This window comes from Gorilla gorilla, chromosome 16 (assembly GCF_029281585.2).
Source record: "Gorilla gorilla gorilla isolate KB3781 chromosome 16, NHGRI_mGorGor1-v2.1_pri, whole genome shotgun sequence".
Classification (NCBI taxonomy): Eukaryota; Metazoa; Chordata; class Mammalia; order Primates; family Hominidae; genus Gorilla; species Gorilla gorilla.
Genome location: NC_073240.2, coordinates 39955608 through 39963938, shown reverse-complemented (window position 1 = coordinate 39963938; position 8331 = coordinate 39955608). Strand labels below are relative to the sequence as shown.

Sequence of the window (8331 nt, the reverse complement as noted above, 5' to 3'; positions counted from 1 at the left end):
GTTGGCAACTTAATTTTCTAAAAAGTATTAATTGCCTGCCTATATGGACAATAGAAACAACAACAACAAAAATATCCTGCCAATAAATCAGGCTTTTTGGCTGGTGCCTTGTAGTGCCTTGTAAATATTAGTAAGCATGTTTCCTATTCTAAAGTAGGTTTAAAAAAAAAAACTTAAATTCAGTAACTTCATTTCACCTTCTTGAAGAACCTGCATTTCCTTTATATTTATAACCATTAGAGTGAGGCATGTTAAATAATTCAAATGAGAAATCCTAGTTTCCACCTTTATGTATCTCTCGGGTTTTCCTTTGTTCACCCAGTCTCCTGCAAAAATCATCAAATGTTCAAATTTATAGTTCGTGACTTGGTCATCCTGAACCTCTTGGTGGCCTGGAATGAACATGAGATGCTGTTATTTAGCACTTGGAGCTCAGTTACATATTAGTTTTCCTATAGTGCAATCCTCTGATGCCAGTGAGGAAGGAAATCAGAAACCGGAATCAGACAATTCTGGCCAATCCTCCCAATACGAGGAGAGAGTCACTGACGGAAATGGGTCTGGATACTGGGTTTCTCTCTCCTAAATCCTTTGATGCCAGTTATTAAAATGGGTTACTTCTTAGAGCCGTGACATTGAACACTTCAATGAAATGATGCAAGATTTGGACTCCAAAATGTCCCCTCTATCCCCTGTCAGCAGCATGAGCCTGAGCACGGCAAGAGTCAGCCAATATAGTGCACACACGCTCTGTTGAACTCATGTTCTTCCACCCAGGAGACTGAGGTTTCTGTGCAGAGTAATGTCAATCCGCTGGAAATCACTGGGTTGTCTGTTTCTTTGTTTATGACTTCTCCATATAGTTGGTTCTGCTCCAACTTATTTGAAAGGGACATCTGTTGGATGATTTGATGTGATGTCTGTGTTCCCTGAAAGTCATTTCTGACAGGGCGATGTAAAGGAACCTGAGAGGGAGCTCCATCATGTGATGAGTGGCTCTTAAGTGCAGGAACAGATTTGAGAGGATTATCCAAGACAATGACTTCAAGATCAAACTAGGCCATGGAGTTAGCCATAAGGCTCTGCAAATTCTTTGCGGCTCAGCCCTCTGGGGTCTCCTGCCACCGTGCTTGCCAGTAATGAATTTCACTTCCATGTGGGATCTTTCAGGTCTTCTTGACACACTGAAGCCATATGTGTTTCAGTCACTTCAGACATCATCCTGCTCTTTAACTTGAAGAACAGTCTAAGTCCGTGAGGTTTGCCGTGGCATCAGATCTCCTTTTAAACCCACACTGCTTGAATAATAACTATGATTCTGGATAGTTGACTCATGAATATTTCCTGCGAAGGAACAGTGAGGGTATTCTGAGGAAATTAAATCCATACAAGTAGTTCCCAAACTTTATTCATGTTTGAATACTTTCTAACTTCAAATGTTTTTACCAGACTGGTAACACATAGCAAAACCAACTGATAAGATTGTCCTTTTTTCTTTCTTCCTCTTCCTCTACCTAACATTTCTCTAGTGTGGTACTAACTGGAGAAGGCACAAAGAGTAAGTAGATGGAAAGGGAAATGAAAAGTCGAAGAGCCCTACACTTTTTTTTCCCCCTCTCTCCTGGTAGTCCTACTTCAAAGGCAGTGTAGCTTTCTCAGAAAGGCCAGACCAAACTCAGAGGGTGAAGTTGGAAAACCCCAGCAACCCTATGATACACAATAAACCCATGTAAGGAGGTGGTCCCTTACAAACAGTTGGCTATGAATATCTTCTTTCAAATAGTCTGACACTCGTGGCATAATTATTTTTGTAAGAGTCCTCAGGAAAGTCTGTTTTGAAATACTGCATAGCTTAAGACTACAATAGTACCTTGCATAGTTCAATGTAAACATATCCAGGTGGCTTGTGAAGAAGAGAGGAAGCCAGAGGTGATGCTTCTCTATAGGAAAATGACACTGCAGCCAGCCCCCCGAATCCTGAGAAGACCCTAAATACACCACTCCTCCTCCCCGACAACTACCCAAGTGATATCCTGTGAGTGACTGGATTCTAATCTATCGTATAGTTTCTGTACATGAAAAAAAAAATCAATTTTGGAATAAGAGTTGCCAGCAGAAAGATTTCCATTTATTAGGCACCTACCAGGTGCCTGATTCTTTTGGGTACATTAAAGATATTCTTTCAATTAGTTCTCACCTGGAAACTCTCAAGGCTTGTTCACATTTTACTGGTGAGAGAAATAAGGCACAAGAAGATTAAACAAACAATCCAGGCCAACTCAAGTGGAGGGATGTGTGGTTGAGTTCAGGTCTGCCTGTAAACCGCTTGAGGCCAGAACCTTTTCTCTGTTTTGTTCACTGATGTATCCCAAGTGCCCAGAAGAATGCCTGGCAAATTGTAGCTGCTTAGTAAATATTGAATGATTACCTTAATGAGATAATCCAGCACGTGTACTCCTAAGTATTATTCTCTACAGTTTCTCCTCAGTCTCCTCACTCCAGTCTGTTACCTGCCCCTTTCTCCCATCCAGTTTCAAAGTGAAATGGAGCCCAGAGCTGCAGTGGCTGCTGTAGAAGGTTATATCTCTGTGTACATCCTGCTGAAGGAATGGAGCGATTGTCAGGGAGCTGTATCATTGAGTCTGAGGCCTTACTTCCTTGCTCTCCCCCTTCTATTTCCTGCTTCCTCCCACAAAGATTTTCTGAGTCCTTGCTGTGTGCTGAGCACTGGAGACTGACTATGAACGAAGTTGTCATGGTCCCTGTCCTTATGCAAATTATTGAATAAATTATAGGTACGGTGAGTGTTTTGACAGAGAGGTAAGAATGTTATAGAAACATATAACAAGAGGACTCAGACCTATTCTTTGAGGTCAGGAAAGACATCCTTGCAAATTTTAACTTTAAGACAAGACATAAAGGATAATTAAGAGTTCCTAATGTATACCTCGGGTTTCCTGGATGTCTCTGCCTAAGACACTTTTAGGGAGGAGTTAAGACTGTTTTCCTATAATACTAAGAAGTCATTTGCCTTTTCATTCTTATTGCATTACAAGTGTACAATGGAGTTTTACAGAAGCTGCATAACATAGATTTCACAACAGATTGAATGCAGAAGCAGACATGAGAATCCATTTATCCTTTAGTAAGCCAGATATTGGTAAGATTTGCAAAAAATGCATAACAGCGCTACTAGTCTGACTCATGTATTTTTGGTTTTGGAAAACGTGGCTATGTTTTCATAAAATGTTATTTATGTTAAGGTATAATCAGTTTACTATGTTGTTTTAAAATGAATTAAATATTAAAAATGTATTGGTTCTAATTTGCAACATGATATAGTGATATAATCTACCTTTTTTAAAATGAAAAGGTCTTTGGGGTTCTTCAGAAGATTTGAGAGCACAAAGGGGCCGAGCCCCAAAAGTTTGCGAATGGCTGAGCTAAGAGAAGAGGAGGAGGGAGTGTTCCACAGTGAATAAACAGCCTGTGTAAAAGCCCTTCCCTGGTATACGACTTGTAGTTTTGAGGATATTAAAGAAGTCCGATGTGGTTGGAACATAGAAAGTGATGGAGAGAGAATATAATATGCAGACCAACGGGTAAGCAGTGCCATATTTGAGGGCATTGACTTAATCTTAGGTCAGTGGGAAGTCACTGAAGGGTTTTAAGCAGGTTGGAATTGATGAGATACATGTTGAGAGAGGAAGGAAAAGGAAAGAAGAAAGGAAGAGAATGGGGGGGACACAGAGAGAAGGGAGGTCAGGAGGCTTTTGGGGGAAAACTTGGTAAGCTATGAGGGAGGGACAGTAGGGCTGGATAGAAGAGGATAGATGTAGATAATATTATGGAGAATCTAGAGGACTTGGGTTTGATTGTCAGTAGAGAGTGACTTGTTTTGTAAAAGAAGGAATGAATTTTCTCATGGTTTTTTAGTCATACCACTTGATTTTAAATTCTAGCGCTAATTCTGTGACCGTGAGCAAATTATTTAAACTCCATAAGCTACAATTTTCTCATCTGTAAAAAAATAGGAATAAGAGCCACAATTTCATATGGTTGTTGAAGTTATTTTAAAATGCACACATATCTAATATAACTGGAATATCGTAATTATTTATTTGTTTCCCTTACCTTCTCTTTGACTCTCTTTCTTACCATTTTAAGATGGAGGGGGGAAGTTGGCAGTGTTCTTCAGGAAACATAAACTCTTGGGAAGGGAGTTTGGACACCATATGCAAAATCTCCTCCTGTGATTCCTCTACACACTGGAGGTGTGCTTTCCTCAAGCACTTGAAGCAAATGTGTTCTCTAGTCTCTTCTCTCTCTCTCTCTTTTCCCTGAAGACTACTCTGTCATTTAAGTTCAATTATTTTTGTCTTACCTGCTCACTTTGAACTTGAAACTTTGTCCCATTCTTCTTGTTCCATAGTCTGATTCCTACTATTTTTTTCCTTCACCTTTTTCTTCCCAAAGTCTTAGGCTAGCCTTCTCTATTTCTCAGCTTTGTCATGCCCTTGACTTTGCAAGATTCTCTTTCCTGGCAACCACCATCTACAGACAAAATATTAATAACTTTGGAGGAGTTAGGACAGAGGCATTAAAATTATTATAAATAAAACCAGATAGTCCTTTTGACTGGGGCCTGAACTACCTTCTGTTATTCCTACAAGTATCTTTTGAAAGGCTGTTCTCAAATGCGTTGACTTGAGAATTTAGAGAAATATTCTTTCGGGCTGAAGGGAAAGGAGACAGAGAACTACAAGGTCACAGGACCATGACAATATGTTGCATTTTGCCAAGTGGCCCTTATTAAACAGCCTAGGAGGTGAGTGGAGGAGAGCATGGGTCTGGCAGTCTGCCCTGGGACAAGGAGCTTTGTCTGCACGCAGGTTCCCAGCTCACAGACGGTCCACATTTGAATAGAGCCCATTGTTTACCACTTGGGTGGAAAACAGAGGAAGTAGGCAATGAGTCAGGCACCCACTTGTTTCAAAAGGAATTTTTAAAAGAGTTTCAGGGAAATCTAAGAAAAAAATAGAAGTTTGAAGGAAGATGAAGGAGACAAGGACAAACTGAGGGCTGCTGGATGCTAATGGCATGCTTTTCTTTGCTGATAGCCTATCATTCTGGGTCTGTGGGTTCCAACCCCGAACCTGAATCCAACAGGAAAGGTACTTCTGGAGAAGAGCTTCCACTCTGGGGAGGCATTCTGACTAAGATCTAATCTGAAGTAGTTTGGAGTGAATTGATCTGCCTCTTTTCTCCATTTAAAGGACATTTGCTAAAAATGCCTTCTTCTTCAAAGGGCCTGCAGAACAGAGAGAGGGGATTACAGTGTGTATAATTTTTGAAATATGGTAACTGATCAGCAAATGGCATAAACTTAGATCTTATACGGGTCCTGTTTTCTGTGACATGATTTCCTGATCTGCAGATGCCCTGACTGACATTCCGCTTTCCTGTGGCTCAATGCTTGGTGTAGAAATGGTCTTTCCATTTTGTCATCTCATTTGGGAAAAAATGCATGATAGTGGAATGAATGCCACAGAAAGGAAGGAAATGAGTTGGTGTCTATGGCAAAGACTCAACTATGTTCTGCTGAAAGCTCTGGTTTGCAATCCAAACTTGATATATTATCTTTTTTTTTTAATTTTCAGAAACCTTAATTTTTTCCCCAAATTTGGAAAGAAAGGAATAAAATTCAGATATTACAGAAAAAAATCTCAAGGAAGCAAGTAAAAACAACCTATAATATGATCCCCAGAGATAACCAACATAGTATAATGCTGTATATCTTTTGATATATAAAATAGTAAAATATGTGTATATATGTATATATAATTAATGGAATATTTTATACATTCTTGTTAGTAACCTAAATTTTTCATCTATAATTTGTATCACAATTTTTATGTTATGATATATCTTATTCTTCCTCAACATAATTTTGGAGGCTGTTAAAACATTATTAAATAGTTCTCTAGTTTTAGACACTTAGATTAGTTTCAAGGTTTTACTATTAAAATCTTTCCTACTAAAGTTTTCTAACAAATGTTCATTCATTATTCAGCAAGTATTTCTTGAGCACCTACTATGTTCGAGATATGAAATTAGGCAATTTGTTGGGGGCAAAATGGTAAGACACAGATAGTCTCCTCTTTCAAGGGACTTACTGAAAAGGAATAAATCTTTCCTAAATAATCGTGACTATTTAGGAGGTGAATTTCCTTTTCCTATGGGTTTCATGTCCCTTTATATTCTCTATAAGTCTGGTTCATAAAGCTAACTTCTGTGGCTGGTTTGTTAAAGATTTTGTTAACTTATAAGCTAAATATGTAAGTTAGAAAGCACTGACAATATTATCACAGTGATTATGATTGATATAATTTTATAAAAATAAATAGGAACTGCACAGAGAAATAGCTGAAATTGGACTCCATTATAATCAGAAAATCAGCTTAATAATATTGAGCTCAGAAATTCTAGTCTGCACAGTATAACTGAAGTTGTGCTTTGACAGCAGCAACTCAGTTGGTGGTCACAACCTTACTTTATTGGGACAATGAAATATTTTAGTGGAGTCATTGGCATCTCACTCTGCTTCTGAAATCGGGGCCACCTCTATTATTACTTTCCCAGTAGAGATGACTGGTTTGCTCATTTGGTTAGCATACACTTTCCTCTGAAGTCAAGACTGTGGGATTGATTCCATTTGGTTCAGTGATTCTCTGACTACTTCAGGACCACTTCAGCTTGCATTTCTCAATTCTAAACATCCCTGGTAGAAAATCATATCCTTGTTATAGACAAAAAGATGAAGAATGCAGAAATATTTGATCAAAAGTGCCAGAGTCATGGTTGTAAAAGGCATAATTTTAAGATGACTTCCAAGGCCCCTGAGCTTGATATTATGCCCATTTTAGGGTGAAAGGGAAATTGTCCAGGTAGGCAAAACTAATCATGCTTTTAAAAGCAGAGATTTTTCTCTGGCTGGCAGCAGATGAGGGAGTCAGAGAGATTTGAAGCATAAGAATAATTCAGACTACCATTGCTGGCTTGAAGATGGAGAACCCACTTGGAAAGGGTAAGAAGAAAATGAATTCTGCCAACAACCAGTGAGCTTGGAAGAAGTCCCCAAGACTCAGATGGGAATGGCAGCTGGCTGATATCTTGAGTGTGAGACTCTGAGTGAAGAATTAGCTAAGCTTACCTGGAATTCTGTGCAATAAGTGGCTATCGTTTCAAGTTTGCATTGTTTGCATAATTTGTTATTCAGCAGCAGAAATATAATACAGCGGTCAGAACAAACCAGATTTTATGCCTTACTGATACCAAGTTTGCAACCTCTTTACCTACCGTCAACCAAGGGCACATTTCTTGACAAATTTAAATAGGTAAGAATGAATTTTATGAATCTCTAAACCACCACATAATAGAAGAACATGGTATCATCAAAGGCATAAAGCCCATAATATATGCACATTTATCGATATTAATGAAAAGCTTCTTATAATTTATAAAAAACAAACTCATGGTAGTTTAACAAATGACATAATAGAAATACATGCAGGCTGCTGTTAGGGTATAGAGGAGGCTCACCTAACCCTACCTGGGTGGAGCAGGAAGAGTTTTTCCTAGAGGAAATGGTGATTGTCAAAGGAATGTAGGAGGCGACAACTTATGTTTACAGACCCTGTTCATGTGTGTAAAAAAATTGGGGGAGATAGAAGTCTACTATGATGAGCCAAGAGGAGGGGCTAGGAGGTGGATAAGGCAACTTGGGATTTCATTTCCTTTCCTACTCCACGTCTTAGAGTGATCATCTCAGAGAGGAATGCTCTTATCAAGACCCTCACTTAAAAGCTTGCCCTGGTGGTAGAAGGTACTTCAATGACAGGCTAAAGGCAGCTTTTCACTACTCATCTAAAGTTGGAAAGGCTTTACATGTGAGTTAAGTTTAATGGAAGGTATCCCTACTGTGGGGGTATCTAAACCACAGGCATCTGAGAAAACCTTAGGTGAGGGCTGAATGCAAATAACTGCAGTGCTGAGAATTTACAACCTAGAAAGGCTGAAAATACTGCAGTAATTATTATTACTGTTGTTTCTTAAATTCCTCATTTACAAAATCAAAGTAGGACCAATTCCTGTCTAATTAAGCCAATGTGGTGACAAAGAAAAAAGTTATTCTGAATGTTTTTATTTCGTTAACATTATCTCATTTCTTGAACTATATTCACTGAATATGTTTTAATTTGATGACTCAAGTCAGTTGAAAATGAATAGAAACCATGTGTATTATTACATGCATGGTTGGGGACCAAGAAG

The 8331-nt window shown here is 38.7% G+C and overlaps 1 long non-coding RNA gene across 1 annotated transcript; it reads right to left on the bottom strand.

The window, feature by feature from the left end:
- Positions 1-604: 604 nt before the first annotated feature.
- Positions 605-1156, bottom strand: LOC101133744 (putative uncharacterized protein encoded by LINC02915). Its single transcript, XR_004067433.3, has one exon. It is a non-coding gene; the product is annotated as a putative uncharacterized protein encoded by LINC02915 (long non-coding RNA).
- Between the last annotated feature and the right edge of the window lie 7175 nt (positions 1157-8331).